Genomic DNA, 13715 nt, shown 5'->3' with positions numbered 1-13715 from the left:
TTCAAGAGCAGGCTGTGATGAGATTCTTCTAGTTGGAGCAGGAAGAAATTATGGCTGTGATGACACAAGAACAATGATCTTCAGACACAGATGAAGTCAGGAAAGGTACTGGTAGTTCTGTTTGTAAGCATGCAGAAGATGGTATGGAATCCTATAATTAATGTTCTCATCTCCTTTGGGCAAAGAAAGGAACCTCTGCAATATCCTTCCATAGTGACCTGACTGTTGATAGATATTCTGGGAGGAAAACTCCCTTCAGTGCTTTCTTCTGCCTTTCTTCTCTATGTGGCAGGTTTCTCTGTCTCTTCCTAATTCAAAAGCCTGGGAAGAGCAATCTCCATTTTTCTGTATCAGTGAGCAGAAGCTCAGTAGCCAGTAAAGTTTAAACAATTTTGAGTAAATTCTACAGAACACAGTCTGCAAAATAAGCAAAAAAACCAAAATTCAATCTATGGATTTGGTAGGTAGTATAGAATAAAACAACAATATTTTTCTATTCTTTCTAATACTGCAGCTCCAACAACTGCAGGATCCAAGGGAAAGAACATGGAAACAAAATGCAAACAGCCACATCTGGTTTAAATTACCTGCAGCTACAACTATTTCTCAGCCCTCAAACTGAATTTATAAAGGATCATGCAATTATTTTACATTTAAACTAGCCATATGGAGTACTTGCCATTCCTGAAATGAAACTTGTTATAGGTTGAGTTGTTGCCCTACTGCCATTAGTCATACCTCTAGAAGTACGTGCAGGCTGCAAATCAACTGCATGATCTATGCATCAGCATCCAGTTGAACTGCTATTCAGAGTAAATATTGCAAGAACACCACATTTTAGCAAAGTATCTTTCTCTTGGAAACTAGCACCAACATGACATGCATATTGAAGTATCAACAGTAGATATGTAAGGCTGACTGTTTAAATATCAAGCTACTAACACTACGAAGAAACAGCAGTTTCCCAAAACTTCTGGTTTGGGTTATTTTGGTGGGGAAAGAGCAACCTGACAGGAGAAAAGGGAAATCATTGAGCATTACAATAGCTACACCAGATAATGTTATCAAGTCCCAAGATACAGAAAAGGCAGCAAAACCATTGATCAAAGTGTTGATTTTAAAATATCGTTATGCAACCCATCATTAAAAGCTAAACCTGCAGACAAATAGAATGGCAGGAATCTTGACTTTCTGAATATCAGAATTTCTGAATTAAAGCATTTGGTCTCTTCTCTGGAAATGTTTTGTATTCCAACTTCTTTAATGGCCTACTAAAAACCAGAGAGGGCATAGCATTGTCTGGACCAGCAGGGCAATATCTGCTTGAGACTGGCAGAGGTACCGGTCCCTGAAGGACCCTTCCTATTGTCAGCTTAGGAGTGGTAAAAAGCTGTGGCTTTTCTGAACTCGGCATGACAGAGAATTCCAAAATTGTGTATAGCTGTGACAGCAATACACATTTGAGAAACACAGACAACATCCTTCAGCACATACATGAAGCAGGAAAATTCTAAGGGTATAAAATGGAATGATGGGTTCATTATAGAAAATACCACCTTTTAAAAAGAACTCCCATTAACAGATGCATCAAATTCATAAAAGTAAATAAATTAGCATTTGTTAAACAATGACAGTATTATTTTTAATTTATTTAATCTGTTTATACTGCAATAATATTTTAATAAATTACCATGCTTTTTGTTTCTTGTCAGTTTTGTATACAAGCACAGTTAAGAGAAAACTTGTTTGGCTTAGTTAAATAACGTTTTAAGTCAGATTAACGGACTTTACTGGCACTGATATCCATTTCTGTCATAAAGACATACCTTCATTCAGCCTTAGGGAAATTCTATGCTTCTGGGCAGAGTGCATAAGCTGATATCGAAAAAATAATAATAAATCAGTGTTTAAGGCATCAGGTTGTTTGCTTTTTGAAAGCAAACTACAGCAACAAAGGTTACAGTATTTATTGATATGTTGATCTTAAGGAAATCACATAAAATCTGTAGTTTCCTAATCTTAAGGATGTCTTCGTACTCTCCTTTTTAGCTCTTAATACATGGCTTGCTTGATTCAATTTGATTTCATTTACATGCAATTAGCTTACATAAATTTCTTACACTTTTTTTTTAAAGCATCATTTTTCTTACTGCGTTCTCAATCTTCACACAATTCCTACACTTCTCTGGTCAAGGTCTTTCAGACAGTTCTTGCAGGACCTGGAAGCTGAAATACTACACATAAGCAATGTTAAGAGAAGTGACTCCAGTACTGTTCAACAGCCACACCACATTGGATATCTCTATTTTTTAATCAAGTGAGGTGAGGTTTGAACTGAGTTCTCAAGTGCAAATAGCTCAAGGCTTTTCTCTGTAGGTTTTGACCCTTGATCATCTCCTTCACAATTCTCCTCTGGTGACTGGGATTTCTGGAAAATTCAAATACAGCAAAAATGTCCCTTTCATGCAGTATTTACTCAAATAATATCTATTTTACAGATTAAGATTAATAAAAGGCAATACGGATGCACTGGGAAATAAAAGATAAACAAATGAGTTGATTCTTTAAAGTCACCAGTTTTAAGAATTTCTACTTTGGAAAGTACTCAAAATCCACATTTCTGACTTGAGCACTTAGTTTACTTTCTATCTTGAGTACTAACTTTTAAATCTTTTATGTTAGAATAGCTTTCTGACTCTAGAGATTATTGATTTAGCATGGAAGCTGACCAACAGGCTTAATCCTTTCCTCCTTTTTAGTAGCAAAAAGTAGTCTAGAGGCAAAACTGGACTGAATTTTATAAGTAACTGTTACTGCTGAGATACAAAATTATGTCAAATGCTATTGTAAGCTGTGTCAGTTCTCCAGTGCTAAGAAGTGTGTGTGATGTAACTAAGGCTTATTTTTGTCTACCATGAGTTGGTGACAGTGGAGACAAATCAATTCAGAGTCCTGACCTGCAAATGATGTACAAGCACACTGTGATACCTCTGCAATATATAGTCTGATTTTGAAGTTCAAGATTCAAGTCTAAAAAGCCTCATGTGCTTTTTTTTGTGGTTTAGATTAGAATTCCATTTTTCAATTTTTCCTACTAGGTATTACCAGTACATGAAAAATACATTCTAGATTATCTTGTACTGCTTCCACTATACATAAGGTGTTGTCTTTAATTAGCTAATTAAATGTTTTCTGAAGATTTGGTGACTTTACTATTGACTCAAATTCACCTGTAGTTTAGTATCAAATTATAATTGTGTCATTCTCTCACATATTACTTGGAATAAGATCATTACAAGTTTTACAATAAAAATGCTACTAAATCAGCTGAGGTAAAGGCCATTTGAAATGTATCATTTGGTTCTACTTAACTCTCTACATTGAGTTGTCTTTATATCTTTTCTCCATGCAAGCACCTTCACACCTACCTGCTTTGATCAGTCAGAACTCCCGCTTTTGCACTAGACACAATTAACTTTGGCAGTGCCTCTTCACAGGCATACCAGTGTGCAGTGTTTGACTGCCATTCTGTATCTGTTGAAATATTAGCACTTGGTTTAGGTTGCATGCAAGAAGAAAAAAAAACAGTATCAAGGCAAATATAAAAAAAATACACATGAAAACACATACAGATCTATTTCTAACCTAGGCTTACTGATCTCCCAAAATTATTCACAATAGGGAAAAAGATATCAAACAACCATACCAAAATAGAAACTTACCCCACTGACTGATCTGGGTTGGAGAGTGTTTAATCATATACTGAATCTCCCAGGACCCTCTTTCCTTCATTTAAATCAAGACTTCATTGACAAAAATAAACACAATCCAGGGCACGTAAAACGGAACTTCCTACACACGCAGGTAAACACGCAAGACGCTATGAAACCTCTTGAATAAAAAAACACCGTTTGAATCATTACTGAGCACTTCTGTATATGACTAATATCTACAACACACATAGTTTACTTTGAAGCATATTTGACAAAAACATACACCAGAGATATTCTTGACATAACTCTCTGATCATAAAATTAGTTGCCTGATCTCCAATTTCTTTGCCAAAATGTAGAGGTCAGTGTTTCCTCAAAACAGTTGCTATGTTCAATAAAATGCTTCCACCTATAAATTCTTAAGATCGGCTCTCCTAAAAGAGACCAGCAAGGCTTCTTTCCTTCCACTGCATTTTCTTTTCAAGACAAGATCCTAAAATTAGTTTGCAGCAGGACCAAGGCAGATCTGCTTTAAAGTTCTCCGATTGTAGCTGTATACTACATGCAAACTGTTATGTTTTCAACTTATAGCCTTCTAGCTATCAGAAAAAGGTTAAAAGCCTCACAAGCCTTCCATGTTACCATTACTTCTACATGCAAAAAAGTTAACATTACAAAATTCTTACAACTCTTAAAGCAAGCTCCATTTTCTAGTTTACTGAAATGTACAAAAAGGAAAGCATAGTGCATGTGACAAAACTTGACAGAGCCAACATGAATAATACCACAACATAGATGCCTAATAAAGTAAAAACCCTTCATTGTTGGCACCTGTTCAAAATCCATTCTCTAGACACTGTCAAGTGTTACATTATATGAAATGTATATAGACCAAGAATGGGTCTATTTTTTTAAGTGTAGTTACTCTTCCAAATAGCTACTTCCCTATTTTTTTAAATGATTCTTAATTTAGAGTTTAATATCTCCATAATTGAAATTCCCATATGCATTTTGCAAACTGGACCAGTATTTAATAATGCATAACTGCTTTTTTTTCCCCTTTTTTTCTGCTGGATAAGGTTTATATTGAATGTTACTTCATATATATAATTTTACATATGAACATCAAGCAATTTTCTTTTAGTTCTTAACTATTTTTATTGCACACCTTAGTCCAACAGAAAAATTTTTCAAACCAATCTGCAAACTTCATACTTCAAGATGCAGTTTATTTTAACAGTCTGCTATTCTTAACTCATGCAGCCTTTTAATGTCCTTTTTTTCAAGGCATTAGGGAATTTCCATTTGCCAGTCAAGTTCTTTCACTCTTTTTTATTAAATAAAGCTTGCATATCTGTAAGTAGCCGGCATGACAGAAGAATCTTATATGGTACACAATAAAATGCATTCTAATGGTACCCACATAGGCAATCGTATAGCTGTAGTGGAGATGCTACAGGCAGCACACTGCAATATAGCATTACAACCTTTTTTCCCCTCTTTCATGAATGTAGGTTTCAGAAGTATGTTGTATTCATGCCTATGCTAACCAAAGTTTGCTTTTCCAGCAATATGTCTTGACATTATGACTCAATATTTTCATTTATTCATTTTCTCTCTTGTACATTTAAAATATGCAGACAAGAAAAAAAGGATGCAGTAGAAAAACAAAAAGCAGTGGCAAAATATTCATAGCCTCACATTACTGCAATCAAGTAATCGTTTGTTTTCATACTTACTGCAGTTCACTGCAAAAAAATTACAATGAAACATATATTCTGCATTCAACAAAACTATATGGAAGATGCTTCACATTTCTGAAGTAGGGTCTGAGAGTATGAGGGAGGAAGACATGGGAGAGGGTACACTCCACAACTTCAGTGGAATCACCTGAACATTTGTTAGCACCATGTATATTGGCAAGACATTCTCAAAGACACAGTAATTTAACCATGACAACCTTGGCCTTTAAGGAAAATTAATCATTAGCTGGGCTGTACAGATTTTTGAGAAAAGTGAAGAGATTAAATGTAAATCCTAACATTCTTCTTGCTACAGACAACCACTTCATGACTTCATTCCCCACCCATTCCCTAAAAGGCATTAACACTATTTATATTCCTTCCCTCCTCTTTATCACTTAAATCAGAACAAACGGTTATTCTGTGCAATGTCCTAAATATTTATGGAAGCAAAATTACATCTGTTTAGTAGCTAGCAATCAAAGAAGTCAGGATCATCTGACTACCTTGTTTTCCAACTATCATAACACAAATCTAAACTACTACTACATGTTCATTTGCAGCATGAATATATAGTGTAAACAAGGCTAATCTGAGGTAAAAACAAGACACTATGGGCAAGGACATCAGCAATCCATCTCCACGTGACCTACTTATTAGTACACAATTCCATGGGAGGCAGTAGTTACTATGAGAAAGTCAAATTCACACAAGTTCAACAATCCATTTCAAATTGCAGCAAACATTAACCACAAAAAAACTGAGCTATAGTACAAGAAGGCTCACAGCTATGGTAATACTAAACTTGTCACAGTATTTTATTAGATTTACTCATTTTGTTTAGTACGTGACTAAAAGTTACTAGAAATTTATTTAGTTTATATATACAGTTTAAAAATCCATAAATTTGCAAATTCCCAGTTATTATACTTAAATTGTTTGCAATGATAATCACTCTGATACCCCAAGACAGTGCTCACAACACGTCATTCTATCTTAATTTTTATCATGTCTTCAAAAAATCCAACAGACAAAACATGACAAATCAAGTATTTCTGCTGCCATTGTACAATTTAAATCCAATTAGACACCTCAAAGAAGATAAGAGTGTCATGAAAGCTATGGAGTAGATGAGCCTAGCCTTACTACTGCCTCCCCAAGCATCAGGCAACGGGAAGGTAAGAAGCATCCCCAATATTATCCATTCTGGTGGACAACAACCAGCTATACAGGCAGCACACATCGAGCCCAGTCTGTTCTTCACGCAGCTGGCAAGACAAAAGACAGAAAACAAAAGGGAAACAACCGTGGAAAAGGTAGAGCAAAGGGATATGAGAAAAAATTAAATTATTGGTGGTAAAGTGAGGAGCAGCATACCAATAGGGCAATAGGGAAAAGATAACTGCAGCGCCAGCCAAGGAGAGTTCTGATAGGACTTCTAGGGATTTCTACACATAGCCTACCCAGGAAGGGTAAAGAAATTTTGAAAGCCAAATCTTTTAAGGTTGGTTCCTACATCCTACACTCCCCCTGCAGCAGAATCACCGACTGGAGTGAACTCCACTGACTTGAACACTGGTGCACAGCATTAGCTTTCTTCATTTATGAAGCCACTAGGCAGGACTGGAGCCAATGTTATGGGTATAATACTTAGTCTCTAACATTAGCCTGGCTATTGCATCAGTCATGCTATTTTTAAGTACAATTCAGCTTTTCTTTCAAAACTGATGCAAGCCTATATGGGTTTTGTTTTTAAACACTGTTCAAATGTAAATTGTTCAACGCCACCTCATTTGCCAAATATTTCAGAACCACTCAAACATACTACCATGTCTGCCATTCAGAACACTTATTTAAAGCAGTGTTTGTTATGTTTTGACAAGAGAGCTGCTAACATTTAAACTTATCCTTCTAAATAATATGCAAAGTTGGCAAAACTTTTTATTATCATTTCCATTTTACTACATTAGGGTGGATGAAGGACAGCATCACAATGTTTGGCATCACTGTGCCACTGTTAAAAGGCAACAGGTACTAAACCCTGAAACCAAAGTTTCTCTAACAGAGGAGCACATATTAAACAAAAAGCATGAAAATTTGCAATGGAAATTTTGAAAAAATCAGATTATCAAGGTTTAAACAACCAAAAGAGGGGTATACTGAGAATGACAACTTTCAGTCTTGAAAACCCATAACCAATACACATTCTGTTTGTGCTCAAAGCTTTAATGCAATTTTAACTTGAGATTCATATGTGCACTTTTTTATTTGGATGATCATTGCATACCTTAGCACTTATGAGAATTGGCAATCAAGCATTCAGAAGAAATTAGGCCCCGTCAAAAACATTTTACAATAGATAACAATTGTTCTTCCCCACACTTCTTTTAATTGCCTGTATTGGGGAAGTAGACATTAAATTCCTAGTTTTTAAGTATCCAACATCGTAGAAATCCTTTCCACTTTGACCAACCACAGCATGACTGAATATTTTGAAAACTGTTCTTCAACAGCAAATGGTTCTGAGTGACCAATTTGAAGTATCCTTGGCTCAGTTTCAGAAGCATTCTTCCCTTGAGACCACCAATAGAAGTGCATTTTAGAGAAACATGAAGTGCGACTAGTCTGTGCTAGAATAAATGCCATCAAAGAGACAGCACAAAATCAAGAATCAAAAGACATTTTATTAAAATATGAAGCTGCAATAAAACGCACTAAAACAGACAAGTGAAAAGCACAAGAGAACGATGGTGGAAAAAAATGTTTCTTCCCCATCCTCTGGGGCTGTGAAAACAAAATGCCTTTCACTATATATTATCTTGGTTTTTGTTTACGTGACACAAACCAAAGTTCAAATATCTCCACAGAGGCAAAGTCACATTTATAAAAGGTAGGGTATATTCTTAGAAAGAACTCAACATTTTTTCAAAAAAACTTAGTAAAAGTTTAATAGCTTAATAGTTTGGGAGTTCTCAAACCTAAGACTGCAACAGAAATACAATGGAATTATTTACGCAGTTTTGCTGAGCTTTCCCCAGTTTCTACACTGCGTATATATGAAATCGCCTTCCTATAGTTTTCAAATAGTTTACAACCTCAAAAAAAGTTTAAGTCTTACTTGTCAGGTAATTTAACTCAATTAGGATACTACAAACTAGTTTCTTTCTCATGCTGACTTCATCCTTAGACTTGCTTTCATTTTTATAAAGGTACATTCAGGATGACATTTGAAATATTGGAAATTTCTCAGCCACAACATAAGATACATTAAAAATGCATTGTGAGAAATGAGGCTTGTAATTTGTGAAACTCCTGTTGTCACGGTGATATAATCAGACCCCAAAATACCCTGGCAAGGAGAAGACAGACATACAGATACCTGCTCTTTCCTGTTAAATATTAAACATCTTAGCTTTCTCAAAAAGTTTCACGGAAGTTATGAAGAGGGAAATGCAGTTGTCAATCCCTACACCTTTGTTTTGCCTCAAGTTCTCTCCTAAAACAGTTTAGCATTTCAACAAATGATTAAAAAAATGTTTTAATTTATCTAAGTAAGAATTCAAAAGCGTATCCCATTTTCTTGGCTCCAATATACCCACTCTAGTCTGCTCACCAGCCAAAGTAAAACCACAGAAAAACTTAAGTTCTGAATTACTAGTGTAACAAAAGCCTGAGCATGTTATTTTCACTCCATCCTGTGCTTATGTCATGATCTCTACTAGTTCAGAAAACTCGAAATAGGACAGTGATGAACAGAACTTTTCAAATTGTAAAATATCTGGAAACAACAGGTCTGAAGTACCTCATGAGGCAAGCCATCCCTTGGGACTTACTGAGATACATATAGCAAGTCCAATGGATATACTTCTCCACTTGAATGATGACCTACACCTACATAGCTGCTGCTTCCTCTGGATGAAGCTTCAAAGCCTGCACAGGTTGACAGCTGACAAGAAGCTTACAGGTTGCTACCCAAAGTAATGGGATAACAACATACCACAAAAAGTGGAAGAGCTCACAGACAGAAAATGGCAGGTCAGCAGGTTCTCCTGTGACACTGCCAGACTCCATAGTTCTTTACTTGAAGCTTGTGTTCTCCTCTTCAAGCACCAGGGAAAAGGAATTCGGAAAACAAAACCAAGACCTTTTGTCTCCTTAGAGGTCTCCCCAAAAATATGCATAACAAAACTTAAAATTCCTCAATCCCAAAGAGTTGAGCTCATGGCAGCTTTGTCGATTGCATTGTGGATTCCAAGACTGAATATGCCAGGAAAGAGGACATAACATGGCTATAAGGCAACAAAAGGTAAAACAGGCAAACAGCAGTTATAGATCTAGTTATTCTAGTTAAGAAATAGTTAAGTTTCCTTCTAGAAGTTTTACTTTGCTGAAAGATAGATATCATGTCTCTCAAAATACAGTGTAGTAAACAAACTAAAAGTAAATACTCACTATAGTAACACTTGAGATATAAAAAAGTATATAAATTCTGTAACTTCCTAAAACTTGCTACTCAAGTCAAAGTGACAATCATATCATGCATTAAACTAAACATGGATAATGAACAGTGTCAGAACTGTGATCTTAGAGATAAAATACTATGGTGAATTCACCACACCGCCTTTCCTTTCCCCTTCCCAAAACATCCCATCTGAAGCCTTCAAATGAAGCAAACATAAAAGGACCTTAAAAACAAAGCAAGTAATTTGAAACAAGTCAGTCTTTGGAACTTACAGCAGGACACACATCAAGTTGCTTTAAAAATGTTTGGACGGGGGGAATAATCAAAATAAAATGCAGGTATGTGTCAGCAACAAGTTGAAGATGTCCAACAGAAATGTGAATTAACTGCAAGCTTAAGAAGACTAGTTCAAGCCAGGCTTACAGTCTGCACATACAACCTAAGATACCTGTTTTTTAAGTTGTCATTTTCAGTTCTGTGATGGAGGAAGAATGTTATCTCGAGGAAAAACGTTATCTTTGTTTTAGTGAAGTATCATCTTCTGTTCCTGTTTTACCATCATAGGTCCCAATTTTTACATTCATTTCTTTTTTTAAAAGACATAGATTCAGCAAACAAGTAACCACACTTCCTTGCTAAGTAAAACAATTTAAAAGAAGAATTTATAGAAGTGCATTGAATTTCTTACAGGATCACCAACTAGTTGTGGGTGGAAGGGACCTTTGGAGACCATCTAGACCAAATCCACTGCTCAAAGCAGGGTCAGCTAGCAGAAAGGAGCAACAAGCTGCAAATGCAATAGCATGCCATGAGCTGTTCCAATATGCCAACTTGAGAGACTCAGAATAAGCAAACAGAACTAGCAACCAACAGGCCACCTTCCCCTATTCCTGGCCGTTTTTTAAAAGGCAGGTAGCAATGGCACTCATACTTCATTATGGGAAACAGAAGCTGTATTTACCAGACCTGTAGAGTAATTTTTGGAAAAGCAGACTTCTTTACAGGAACTATCGCACATTCAGTGAAGCACGATGTGCAACAAGGCCTTTAAGTAACTAAACTTAACATATCATTCTGACACCTCATTATCAAATCAGCAAACTTTCTTGTTTACGCACCTGTCAGTTTGGTATTTCTCAGTTTAGGGAATGTCTTCATCTTTCTGTCGGAACTTCCTCCAGGCAATATACCATACTTTCACAGAGGGAAACTGATTCATAATTAAAAATCTATATAGAGCAAAATCAGGGCATCACATATAAGCTTGCATCTTGAAGTTTTAGTTTCAAGAGTATAAAATATTAAGTAATATTCAGGGACACTATTCTATATTGATTTCAAGATATTTTCATCAGGATGCTTTGGGACACATTGTGTTTTAAGAGATTCCATGTCAAGACTACTAAATAAACTAAAGGAGCAAGAAAGCAAATAATGTAAGCCCCTTTCTGAAGCATGAATATTTGCATGAGGGTTTTGGTTAGGGCTTTTTTGTTTGTTTGTTTTCATTGAATCCATAAGCAGAATTAAAGATAATGAATTGCTTCTCCCTATTTGTCAAGTAAATACAGTCACCTAGCAGTCTTTAAAGACAGGAATTTATTTAAATTCAGACAAAGACTTTGAAATTACAGGCATTTCATGCAATGTTTGTGTATTATGTATTACAAAATAAGGTTTTAAACATTAAAGACTTGTAGATTTTTAAAGATGACATCTGTTCTAGTTTTTATAAACTAATAGCCACATCAATGATAAAGAAAACACTATACCCACACAGTAGGAAGAGATCTACTACAATTCACAGATAATTCCATTGGTTTCAAGAAAAACTCTTTAAGTACAGGTAAGTTTTCAGCTAAAGTTATGTTATAAAAAACTTGAAGGATATATAATTTTCAGAAACTACTCAAAAGTTGAAAAAAAAAAAATCCTCAAGGGGAGGGTATCCAGATTCCTGTTCGGAGGCTTCACTGGTACAAGACAGAGAAGTTCAAAGAACTAATATAACTAACTCTGTGTCAAGCCATCACAATTTGCATTTCCATCTCTCTTGCTAATGTTCCTTTAGAACACCACTCAGATAAAAAAAATGCCAACACACAAATAAGCAGATGCAGAACACAATCTCAATGAATTTTTAGACAGTTATGAGGAAATTCTAACAGAAACTTCTTCCCTGGCTACATCATTCTTTCCTCCAGAGAAAAATGGATTCCAAATATCTAGAAATAATAAGCATTTGTCAGGATGCAGCACAAAATAATTATCATAAATGCTAAATATCTTCAGAATACTTTTCCTTGATCTATGAACGACAGCAAGAATTACCAAGTATCAATTAAAAAGTTAAGGAAGAGATTTGTTTGTCCATCTCCATTCACAGCTGAGAATTTTGTGCATTAAACCTCAGGCGTCGGGATTTTTTTAATTATTAAGTAGGCTTTCTATTACACAGCTAATTATTTGAAGTGATTGTATTAACCTTTAGAAGATAAAACTATTACTATAAAGAATTTAACAGCCTGGTTTGATGCTGGAATGTGATGTAAGTTTCTTTTGTGGGGCAACTGAAAAGCTTAAATAACATGTGGGATCAGATCATCCAAACCAAAATAGAAAGACTGCATTACACAGTATCTGAATCAGGTTCCACAGTCCTTAGAACAGTTTATATTCTCCATATGAATTTCAAACAACGCAAACATATTCTACATTTCAGTCTCATTCCAATGAATAATACATTTATTAGTACATACAATCACTTGAATTCTACTTCTGTTACTTTCCATCTGGTATCTCCTAAAGTTTCTGTATTTCAGCAGCTTCTATTTTAAAATGTCACATACTAACAAGAGTAACAAGTTTTTCAGTAGAGATCTACATAACATGCAAGCGTTTCTATTCCCTTTTGCATTTTTTAAGGGCACTGACATCAGAAATCACCGATTTGAAAGCAATCTGAACAGTACTAATTATGCACTGAGCTACTCTGGCTTCCTTATTTTTTTCTTCTGAGCTTTGTCTTCATCCTCACTCTGTTAACATGAATTAAAAGAATTTGGGTACCATTTTGGTATACAGTTTTTAAAAGTATTTAAGCCACATCAATTAACCAAAGTGAAATATCTAAATACTCAATACCAGAACTTAGCAATCCCTTTCATCAGTTTTCTTCCATGAGTCTCAAACTCCTTCAATACATGATTGTTTCCAAAATGTAAACAGCAGTGGCAACTCTTTTCAAAGGCAAAAGAGAGTCAACACTTAACAATTCTTTATTTAGAACTAAGATATGAGGAGCACCTAACCTTAAGTCTGCATCCAGAAGAAATAACATTCTGTATATCCCCACAGCATATTAACCAATACTACATATCTCAGACATTTTTGCTGAAATGATAACTGATTGCACAATAGAAGTTTTTGCAAAAGGCACTTATTCAAATTAGTTTAATAACTTAGTGCCAGTAATTAGATTTATAAACTTACCCAAGCCAGCAGTTAGTGTCCTACAAAACTATTTGGCTTGTTCAGAGCAGTTTAGCGCCTTACACTGTTGAACTGCTTATCATAGGCATCTCCTGTGATACGCAGGAAGTAGCAAATACACATACAATTCCTACATGCACATCTTAAGGTGTTTTCAAAGTATCATAAATATGGAAGAGGAACAGACAAGATCAGGAAAAAAGCCCTAGTCAATGACAGTGTGGAAAATACTCTGAAAAAGAAGCTAGCCAGTCTAATTAGATATACCTAAACATACTAAGTACAGCAGCTTAAAATAAAAAGCCA

The 13715-nt window shown here is 35.3% G+C and overlaps 1 protein-coding gene across 8 annotated transcripts in view; it reads right to left on the bottom strand.

Annotated features, from left to right (window-relative positions):
- TSC22D1 (TSC22 domain family member 1) overlaps positions 1-13715 on the bottom strand; it is a 92613-nt gene that overhangs the window by 58600 nt on the left and 20298 nt on the right. For 2 of the 8 annotated variants that reach the window (XR_009818609.1, XR_009818611.1), the window contains exon 2: positions 3429-3534. The exons of 2 other annotated variants lie outside the window; for them this stretch is intronic. The gene's annotated coding sequence lies outside the window, so the exon portion shown is untranslated. Of the gene's footprint in view, positions 1-1826; positions 2227-2261; positions 2429-3428; positions 3535-13715 lie in introns of those variants that run through there. 4 more of the 8 variants (XR_009818606.1, XR_009818607.1, XR_009818612.1 and 1 more) reach the window with 4 other exon arrangements.

The sequence above is a fragment of the Colius striatus genome, chromosome 1 (assembly GCF_028858725.1).
Source record: "Colius striatus isolate bColStr4 chromosome 1, bColStr4.1.hap1, whole genome shotgun sequence".
Taxonomy (NCBI): domain Eukaryota; kingdom Metazoa; phylum Chordata; class Aves; order Coliiformes; family Coliidae; genus Colius; species Colius striatus.
The sequence above is the reverse complement of the archived record's forward strand: the minus strand, read 5'-3'. Positions and strand labels throughout refer to the sequence as shown.